At 40.0% G+C, this 11,328-nt stretch overlaps 1 long non-coding RNA gene across 1 annotated transcript in view; it reads right to left on the bottom strand.

The window, feature by feature from the left end:
• Positions 1-4,975: 4,975 nt before the first annotated feature.
• Positions 4,976-11,328, bottom strand: part of LOC107670618 (uncharacterized) — an 8,947-nt gene continuing 2,594 nt past the window's right edge. Inside the window, exon 3 of the long non-coding RNA XR_001632106.1 lies at positions 4,976-5,046. This is a non-coding gene — a long non-coding RNA (uncharacterized LOC107670618). The remainder of the gene's footprint in view (positions 5,047-11,328) is intronic.

Genomic DNA, 11,328 nt, shown 5'->3' with positions numbered 1-11,328 from the left:
AAATCCTTATCTGATCTTTAATAATGTTTTCAAAAGGTTAGCACCGAAACATACTACTAAGGGGCTGCGGAATGCTTGAATCTGATTGGCTGATGAACGTTCTAAGGTGTGCAATTATTTTCAGGGGAACGCACGGCTAAAGCAGTTCCAGGTTAAAGTAGTTCCAGGCAGGTCTAGACTGCATTACATGTCCATATCACTTTGCTAAATGATTCCCATTATTTCAAAGGTCCTTACAGCTTACAACAGCAAAAGAACCTAAACCCACAACAGCACTGACCAAGCAAATAAACATAGTAAACAATATGATAAAAACCAACAAACTATTTCCGTGTTTTTGCCACAATATTACTGTTACACACTGCTCCGAGACTGAAGGTTGAGGATCCACATGCAGCATATATTAAAGGGTAATCCAAAGACATAATCAAATAAACAGGCGAGAGGTCATAAACACAGGGTAAACAGTCCAACACAAAACACCAGGCAGGAAACTCACGCCAACAGGGTAATCCAGAGAACAGGCAAACATGGAAAACCCAAAAACAGGCAGGAGTCAAAACTATGGAACAGATAATCAATTGAGCACTCAGACATGCAATTCTGTCAGGACCACTATCGTCAATATAACTTACGATTAGCATACATTTTAGGTTGGGGGAATGGTTCTGTTCTGGGCAAACACTCCCTGCCCATCCACGCAGCCTAGCATGGATAGGAGCAGGGAGAGCAGAATACCCCCCCCAGGGTAACAGAACAGAACCAACATCAATGATAAATGTAGCACATACCATTAATGTTCTATGTAATTATTTTAACAACATGATTCAGTGGTCTGACTCAATGATATATTCACTGCCAAGTCCTGACTGGACGAGAGGAGGAGCTGGGGATGGAGGTGGGTGATTAGTTCCTAAGCGAAGCGATAGCTGCTGAATGATGACTGAAGGGACCTTATGAATGGAATTATGATTGGTGACGTGATCCTATAGGTAGACGTGGATCAGCTGAGTGTCAGCTGATGTGAGCTTGACTAACATGGCCTGCCAGAACTATCGTTACGCTCCATTAGTAACGCATACTCCAAAACACTTAAGCAAAACACAGGGCTTAAATATGGTTAGCAGACAGGCTTAACAAGATGCAGGTGCAAACAATGAGTGCTGATGAGTGTGCTCAAAGGATTATGGGGTATGAAGTCCATGCTAGAAAGACAATGAACAAGGAGGGAGTGCCACATGGGAACTCCAGCAGGTGATCGTGACTTTTATGTTTTATTAAGTATGGAAAGTAATCCTCTCTTTCTCCAGTTCTCTCTCCCTTACAAACGCACACACATATAGTACAGGCACACATACACATGCACAGAAACGTGTTGTCAGCGCTGCTCTGACGACTTTATCAATAAAATAGTTTAGCCACTTAAAGCTCCATGACATTTCTTACTAGTGAGGTAATAACGGCAGATAATAGCAGATGAATTTAGAGTTTCGCTATTAGTAGAGACGCTGCTGCCGAACATTGTTGAAAGACGCACAGAGACTCATAGTGGTAATTTACACACGCTTAATCGCTCTCTCTCTCTCATAACTTCATTATTAACTGCATTAGTCTGCTATCAATGGCTCAAGCCTCCATTACTGGGTCTGAAATTACGTTTTGGAATTAGCAATGGAGGTGTTGGATGAGATGTGTGAGAAGTTAATCCTACACACAAGACGTATTTTAAGGACAAAAACCTGACAAATATCTTGAAATACATCATTTGAACAATGTCTTGAAGTGTGGTAACCGTAGTATAAGCGGAATAATATTACTCAGGTCTGTTAAATTATTAGAAAATAATGCACACCGAGGTGTAACAGCCACTCCGCATCACCACCTCCCGTGTGCATTAATTTATAATAATTCAACGGCCTGTCGTCAATTATTGTTTACATCTTTCATGGAATGTTTTTTCCTGAATTGTTTTAGTTGAATGTTTGTCTAACGCTTTTTTAATGTTATTACTTGTTTGAAAATGTTCAGAGAACATTCAAAAGTAAAGTTTCTATAATGTTTACAAAATAATAAAATTGTGTGTTCCCTTAAAGTCTGCATATTAAAAAACAAAACAAAACTGGCCGTTTTGAATATTCAAAGAACTAACTTAATGAGAACATCAACATTAACAAAATGTTCCTAAAACATTTTTATTAACTGGGTTCTTTGTCAAGCAAATATAATCTTAATGAAATTAGGCCACTTAAATGTACTTTCAGAGGGTACACTTTTATATTTCTTAACATTCAGAAAATTCAGAATTAAAGTTCCTATAATACAGGTGCATCTCAATAAATTAGAATGTCATGGAAAAGTTCATTTATTTCAGTAATTCAACTCAAATTGTGAAACTCGTGTATTAAATAAATTCAATGCACACAGACTGAAGTAGTTTAAGTCTTTGGTTCTTTTAATTGTGATGATTTTGGCTCACATTTAACAAAAACCCACCAGGGTGGAATCCCACCCTCCCTGCAAATCAAAACATTGAAGCAGCAACATTGTCTGCAAGCAACCCCTTCCGACTGAGTGAACGCCGTGCGCATTGTCTGCTGCTGCTCTCCGGTCCTCTTGTTTTATTTAATTTACTGTATCTTTTTTTTAGTTAATTATTGTCTAATTTTTACAGTGTCTTCAAGTTGGTGATAACTGATCATTTCTGGCCGAGTTCCTCTCGATCGGTGCAATCTATTGAATTCAAGCAGTCTACAATCTAATGCTAAAGCTAACCTGGGAAATTTGTTCCGCTGCTGCTGTCAGTGTTTTGCCAACACCGGGCCTCTGGAGTTTGGACGTTTTTCTCGATTAACCTACTGCTGTTCATCTCGTCTTCTGGGTGTCGGCAACTCTGTGTTGTGATTGCTTCATCGGAGCCTTTGCCGCTGAATTTTCCTCTGACTTCCACTGCATCTGGGCTGCATGTTTGTATTATTATTACTAGGTTTTCTCATGGACTTTTCAGCGTCGTTTTCCATTTTATCAGAGATACGCCATTGAACTCCCATGGATCTGGTGCCCTGTGAGTGACTCTATGGGATTTCAACTATGAATTTGTACTCTGTCTGCTGTTTTCTTCTGACTGTTCTGTGAATTATCAGCACTTGGAATAGTGAACAACACTTCTCTTATGTATTCTCATCTCTACCGACCATGGCAATTACGTTTACATTCTCCGAACTTATGCGATTGAATGATCGGTCAGTAATGATGCCATCAGATAACTATATAAAAAGATGTGCTGGTCTGGGGATTCTTCGTCACTCACGATATGTTCACTGTGGTGCTCATTGTCCACGGCTTACACGGTCAAATATGCCTGCAATACCAGGCAATAGTCCTGTAATATTGTCAAATGAGCGACCGTTGCGGCGCCGCTGTGTGGGGTGATCTTAAATTTTCTTCGCTTGCTACCAGAGGCGTTTCAAAATGACCCCGCATTGCAAGAGTCAAATCAACTTAAAATTAAAATGGCCTTGATAAGTACAAGATCAGTATTAAACAAAACAATTTTTATTGAATGACTCTTTTTTTTTATCAAACAATCTAGACTTTTTATTTATTACTGAAACCTGGCTTACAGCAGATGATCTAAGCCCCTTATCTGAACTTTCCTCTGTATACTGTAATCACTTTAGCTGCCCCAGAACTTCTAGTTGGGGCAGGGGTGTTGCTGTCTTTTTTGAGGACCTGTTCAAATGCAAACTTCTGCCCATTGATGCCTACTCTAGTTTTGAGGTATTATTGTGCGAAGTAGAACTTTCTAGTCCACTTCTTTGAGTTTTGATATACAGACCTCCAAAAGATATGCCTTTTTAAAGGAGTTTTCAGATTGTTTTATCTTATGTGGTCCCAAGTACTGATAATCTCTTGATTCTTGGTGATTTTAATATATATCTGTCTTGTCCTTCGAGACCTCTTGTAAGAGATTTTGTACAACTTCTGGACTCTTTTAATCTCACTCAATATGTCTCAGGTCCTGCACATAAGCTGGGTCACACTCTTGATCTTGTTTTATCATCAGGATTTTCTGTCAGTAATATAACTGTTAGTGATGCCAGACTGTCTGACCACTGGCCAGGGTTTTTTTTTTTTTTTGGACAGTGTGATTGTTTGCTCTAGCCCTGTAAACCAGTCTTCTGCCTACCTTTCTCTGTCTATTAACCCCTCTACTGCCTTGCAATTTTATAGCCCTTCCAGCTCACAGTAGTGTCCTGGCAGCACAGGATCTAAATGTTGATGAGTTGGCAAATAGTTGTAATTCCTCCTTTTCAGCAATCTTAAATGTAGTCGCCCCTCTCAAATCCCAAAAAAAAAAAAACTAAACCGAAAAATCAGCCATGGTTTAAAAACAACATTAAAGCTTAAAGGGCACCTATTATGCCCCTTTTTACAAAATGTAATATAAGTCTCAGGTGTCCCCAGAATGTGTCTGTGAAGTTTCAGCTCAAAAAAACCCACAGATAATTTATTATATCATTTTGAAAATGCCTATTTTGAGTGGAAGCAAAAACACGCTGTTTTCTTGCCTGTATCTTTAAATGCAAATGAGTTTCTGCTCCCCGCCCCCTTTTCCAGAATAGGACTGTGCCTTTACAACTCGTACCTCAAATACTCTGCCAAAAAACATCTGTTTGGTTTTGATTATCATGTATATCGCACTGAAATCATGCATTTTAAAGCCATATCAGTTTGAACTTCTGACATACAGTTTTCTGAGAGCACACATCCGAAGCATGCGCACAGAAAGCGGCTGTCACACAGCATGTGAGTATTAAATTAAGTTATAATAATTTTTTCTTTATTTGGTGATGTTTTGTATTCATTTTCTTTTTCTTTTCCTGTTTTTTTTAATGCAATTAGTATTTTAGGATTTAAAATTTTATGTGTCTTAATAATGCTTTTATTGTTGAATGATATTTTCTTATGTTTTGGTTGTGCCTCACTTTGGTCAGCACACGTTGCTTTTAAGGTGCTATATAAATAAACTTGACCTTGACCTTGACTCTCCAAAGCCACGCCTGCTCCAAAACACATGAACATGCACAAGCAGACCAGAGCCTAATCAGTGACATGATGAGAGACTGCGTTGGTGGAGGGTTGAATGCAATGCTGTTATCTCATCTCTCATTCACCGGTGAGAAAACATTTCAGTACAAAGTGCATTATATTACAATAATAACACCTTCCATTCTTGCTTGGTCTGCAATAGCGCAATGGAACGCACTGATAAAGTATCATGTGTGCGGGAATAGTGTGCGCTGAGGTATGCAAATACATATGTTGACAGGCAGCTATAGGACAGGCTATCATAGCCCTCGGACCCAGGGATATGATTGGATGAACATTTTATGGTCCTGCGCTTTCCACAGACGATATAAATACATATAAATACATTTAGACCACTTAACTTAATGATTGCTATTAAGGTACTAATAAACAGCCAATATGCTAGAAATATGCATGATAATAAGCAACTACTTCATAGTGAGAATTTGTCCCTAAACTAAAATGTTAACCTTTTCTTATTGTCTTTTGTTTAATCTTATTCAGCATACAAGTAAACTGAACATATTTGAGTTGGTTAGGCAAAAAAAACAAAAAAATCAGACTGTGTAAATATAGCCTGTCAATTCTAGGCTCTAAATATGGCTTGTGTCCCCCGTTTGAATCTACATGATTTCTATTCTCCTTTTTATTGTCCACCAGGAAAAATTAAAGTCCAAACATTTATGAAACAAACAGCACATCCCTACCTCAACAAGCCAAATGATTTATTATTCATGTTCATAACACAAACAGTATGGGTCAAGTTAAACAAGTTTAATACTTAGGGTTTGTTCCAAGATTGAGTTCATTATTGTGTCAGATCATGTTAAAATAGAAACCTCAAATCTTCCACCATTTTTACAAACTGCAATAAACAGTTAAATGGTCTTCCTATTTCCAACCACTCCATGTTGATCGTTGGCAGGCAGCACACATAATCCACCTCTGACCATAGTAATGGTCACTTTTTATTTCTACATTGGGTTCTGGTGAGTGCTGGAAAAGAGAGATACGTTTGTCCCCATAAACTGTTGAGCTCTTTAACCCTCAATGCCTTTTAAAAATGTTTCCATCCAGCCCTCTATGAACCTGAGCCAAGCGCTAATGGATCTGAGACTTCTCCTTAATAAACCTCTCATGACCAATGACCTGACAAAGCTACAAATTAGGTGATTCAGCTTAGATGTAAAACAACTTTTAAAGCATTTAAAAGCCTTCCCCGCCGGAGATTCCGACTGTTAATTTAATTGTGAAACAAAGACAAGACGTCTAATTGAAGGCTCAGCCCGCCAACCGACCACCACCACAACAACAACCACGACAACAAAACTTCTAAAAGAAACTTAATTTGCTCTCTGAACTTTCCCCACCATTCATCAATACAGAGACAGGGGATTAAATTGAGTTTGTCCGGGACCAGGGCAGGCAGACATGGGTCTTTTACTGGAGTGTTAAACACAAGCTCCGGGGCCGCTCTCTCTCTGACTGTCAGGTGAAGGTCTCAGCCTAAACCGTAGCCAAGAGACTGATGAAGACTGGCACAGTAATAGCTGTCGCTGGGCAGATGCGGGATACGTGTTTGTCTTCACACAGGTTGGGATGGAAAGACTGGTGTGCCTCAACAAAAATGTGTGACGATACAAACACCAGTTTACATATCAGTTTACACCAGAAAATTAACCTGTCTTAGGTGATTCAGCCATAGATGGACAGCACTAAATACAGCTTTAAATTAGGGCTGGGTACTGACACTACTTTAATGATTTGATAATGATTCACAAGATTGTTATTCGATTCAGTTCCAATCTCGACTGGTTTCAATTCGATATTGATTCATGTGGAAATATGTCAGGTACAGTACAGAGAGATATGTCAATCTCTCTCAAATCTCCCTCAGCTAAAGCTGTAAAATGGGCAGAATTTGAAAGTTGATACTTTGTTTCAAATCAAGAGTAACAAAGCACAAATCTTTTTCTTTGATTTATTGAATAGGAGGCATGGTACAAATAATGTTTAATGTAGCTTTGTTTACTCATCACCTTAAAATAGTATAGACTACAAGATCGATTCTTTTAGATTTTTTGTTTGTTTGTTTGTTTTGAATTTAGGAACTGATATGAGGGAGCTAGGAGCTGAGGTGGAGCTGCTGGGTCTATGGGCCGAGGCACAGTCCGGGCCTCGGAGGCTGGAAGTGGAGTCAAGGGATACTCCAGCCACGGCAACGCTGGATGATGGCAGTCCCGCGGAGCTCGCACCGTGCTGATGGTGGGCTGAGGGCGAGCAGAGGGGCTGCCAGATGACAGCGGTGGAGGAGGCAGGAGCGGGCGGGGGGTGGGGATTTGTGAGCCTCTGGGCTCTCAGGGCTGCCCTCCGGGATCAAAGCCCACACCTGGCTGGACTCGGGGACTGAGTCTCTCTCTCTGCTGGACTACGAAACGGGAGCCCACTTTGGGCTGGACGTGGGAACAGGAGATGAAGGAGAGAGGAGAGGGGGCAAATCGGCTTCCAAATCAGTTTCCCAGTCTATCAGGTCCCCCTCTATGTCCAGCAGTCCCAGATGCACAATTAGCTCACCCTCAGCCGCGGTGCAGTGGGCGGAGCTCCACTCCACGCTCTCACTCTCCACGGCTTGCTCCCTCGGGGCGGGCACTGTCGCCGGCTCTCGCACCTGGTCTGACGGGTTAGACTCTGCATCCGGGGCAATCCTCCGCTCAGTTGCTCGGCATTGCGCTGGCTCGATCGCGGCGGTAATGGGCTCTCCATCATCGGTGGGCTCGGGCTTTAGCTCCGCACCGCGGGGAGATGGTGAGCTGGGCAATGGGTCCGGAGTGGCACTCCACAAAGGCGGTCGAAATTCGCTCGAGGGCCTTCCTCGGACGACAGCGCTCTGTACGCGGAGTTTAGATTGACGTCATAGAACACACAGAGCCCGTCATCCAGGTAGCTGGAGAGGTTGACGAGGACCAGGAACAGTCTGGTGTGGCCCTCGAGCGATCGAGGGGATCCATGGATGCAACAGAAACAAAAAAAAACAAAACACTGAGGAAAACACAGAAACAAAACGGAGGGGAAACACGCAATAAACTGTTTGTCGGTCGGATCTTCTGTCAGGGATGCCTACTGTGAGGAGCGAGGAATGAGGAAACGAGGGATTTCACACAGATCAGTCTTTAATTATCCACAGGAGGAAACACAGGGTACCCAGGAGACACACGTAGCACAATGACGTTTAAGATCCGACAAGGAAACAAGGGGCAGACTATAATTTAAATACATAACACAAACGAGGTAATTAACGAGACACAGGTGAATCACATATGACAATCAGACTAAACGAGGACAGGAACATGACCAAATAAGGGAAAACAGGAATAGAAACAGGGGCAAAACACGACAAAACAGGTCCATGATCCTGACAAAAATGATGAAGGACAATCTACTCAGAAAACTACTGTATATAGCAGTGCTTCTCAACCAGGGGGAGTGGCCTTATAGAATAACTTAAAATGACTTAAAATTATTTAAAGTAAGACAAAACAAGCATTAAAATAAGCTAAGACAAATACAGAGTTCTGGCATGAAACTCTAGATGGCGCTGTCCAATAGGTCTAGCTCAATCTGGCCTGATGACATCATTGTCACATGGCAGCTGATTGGTTCTCTCCTGTATCGGTAGCCAATGTGCTTGCTGCTCAATATTCAAATACCTGGCTTTTGTTTGCTGTAGCAGTTGTCAGCACACTTCAGAAACCCTCCACCTTCCCCAGCTCCACCTGTACAGATCTGCTATGGGTTGATTCATGTATGCTATATGGGGGTTATTCATATGTGTTATATGTGCAGCAGCAGTACTTCTTACATGCTTACAGCAGCACGTTGTGGATGTATTGGCAGTAGCAAGTCTCGGTACTTGCTCTGCCGTAGCAACAGCAGCAGCGTAGCAGATCTATTCCGCCAAGACCAAATACATTAACATTGTCATGTACATTACCATGCCAATCCCTCTGAGAGTTGTCATGACAAAACTAAAAATAGATATTTCTTATTTTAATTCATCCCTGTTTACACTGTAGAAACAGTAAGTGTCATGTGATATCATTGGTTAAAACTTCTAAAACTTCTGGAATCCTGAATTTTTTAAAGGGGTCATATGATGTTACAAAAAAAAAACATTGTTTTGTGTATTTGGTGTGTTTACGCGGTTTAAGGTTCAAAAAACACATTATTTTCCACATACTGTACATTATTGTTGCTCCTCTATACCCCGCCTTTCTGAAAAGCATCGATTTTTACAAAGCTCATCGTTCTGAAAAGCATGGTGTGCTCTGATTGGCCAGCTATCTAGTGCACTGTGATTGGCCATTCCTCAAGCGTGTGACGGAAATGTTACGCCCCTTACCAGGTTCAGGAAACTTTCCTCCGTAAAATGTGCTGTCCAATCTATAAAGACTGTGTCTGTTCCCGAATAGTGAGGTCAAAATATAAATTTAATGCAGGATCTTGGAAAAATCTGATTGTGATTAAACCAGAGAAATGTAAAATAAATGAACAAAAACTAATTTTAAAGTTTGGGCTCCTAAACATTAGATCGCTCGCACCCAAAGCAGTTATTGTAAATTAAATGATCACAGATAATAGTTTTGATGTACTCTGCTTGACTGAAACCTGGCTAAAACCAAATGATTATATTGGTCTAAATGAGTCTAATCCACCAAGCTACTGTTATAAGCATGAGCCCCGTCAGACTGGTCGTGGCGGCGGTGTTGCAACAATATATAGTGATATTCTCAATGTTACTCAGAAGACAGGATACAGGTTTAACTCATTCGAAATACTTCTGCTTAATGTTACACTGTCAGATATGCAAAAGTATTCCGCCAAGACCAAATACATTAACATTGTCATGTACATTACCATGCCAATCCCTCTGAGAGTTGTCATGACAAAACTAAAAATAGATATTTCTTATTTTAATTCATCCCTGTTTACACTGTAGAAACAGTAAGTGTCATGTGATATCATTGGTTAAAACTTCTAAAACTTCTGGAATCCTGAATTTTTTAAAGGGGTCATATGATGTTACAAAAAAAAAACATTGTTTTGTGTATTTGGTGTGTTTACGCGGTTTAAGGTTCAAAAAACACATTATTTTCCACATATTTAACTCTCCAAAGACAAAGGAAAACATGAAATCGCATCATATGACCCCTTTAATTCTGGAATCCTGAATTTTTTTTATTTTAATTACAATTGTTTTATTTTCTTTTACTATAATTGTTACTTTTTTATCTAAGAGTGTCCATATTAAAATAATTATTGAAGGCAAAACTGGAGTTAAGGGGCCTCTGAATATTGTTGTGGACCAAGCAGGGCCTTGGAGTCGAAAAGGTTTAGTTTGAGATCCACTGCTAGCTACACAAGTAGCTAGTATGAAAAAAGTTAATTGAAGGTCATTTATTTTATTAATGTGCAATATATTAAAATTGGTAACTTTAATTTGTTCAAATGCCTGTTTATTTAAAATTTAATAAATAAATAAACCAAATTATATTGCAGTGTGTTAGCTTTGAGAACATCTATATGCTATTTACAATATTTCTGCTCTCTTTGTGTTTCAAGTAATACATCAACACATATCAAACCATGTCATTGAAATGGGTCGTAATAAACTACTGTTCCTTTATTTATTGGCTGCTGTGACATTTTGCTAAATTATTTTGCTCATTATTCTGTTTGGTTTCGATAAACCACTGATTTGTTGCACTTGTTTCCAAATGTGCAGTGCTAATAGGAACATTATTTTCCACATACTGTACATTATTGTTGCTCCTCTATACCCCGCCTTTCTGAAAAGCATCGATTTTTACAAAGCTCATCGTTCTGAAAAGCATGGTGTGCTCTGATTGGCCAGCTATCTAGTGCACTGTGATTGGCCTGTCTGTTCCCGAATAGTGAGGTCAAAATATAAATTTAATGCAGGATCTTGGAAAAATCTGATTGTGATTAAACCAGAGAAATGTAAAATAAATGAACAAAAACTAATTTTAAAGTTTGGGCTCCTAAACATTAGATCGCTCGCACCCAAAGCAGTTATTGTAAATTAAATGATCACAGATAATAGTTTTGATGTACTCTGCTTGACTGAAACCTGGCTAAAACCAAATGAATATATTGGTCTAAATGAGTCTACTCCACCAAGCTACTGTTATAAGCATGAGCCCCGTCAGACTGGTCGTGGCA

The sequence above is a fragment of the Sinocyclocheilus anshuiensis genome, unplaced genomic scaffold (assembly GCF_001515605.1).
Source record: "Sinocyclocheilus anshuiensis isolate Anshui unplaced genomic scaffold, SAMN03320099.WGS_v1.1 scaffold140, whole genome shotgun sequence".
In the NCBI taxonomy this organism is placed as follows: domain Eukaryota; kingdom Metazoa; phylum Chordata; class Actinopteri; order Cypriniformes; family Cyprinidae; genus Sinocyclocheilus; species Sinocyclocheilus anshuiensis.
This window is presented reverse-complemented; position numbering and strand designations above follow the sequence as displayed.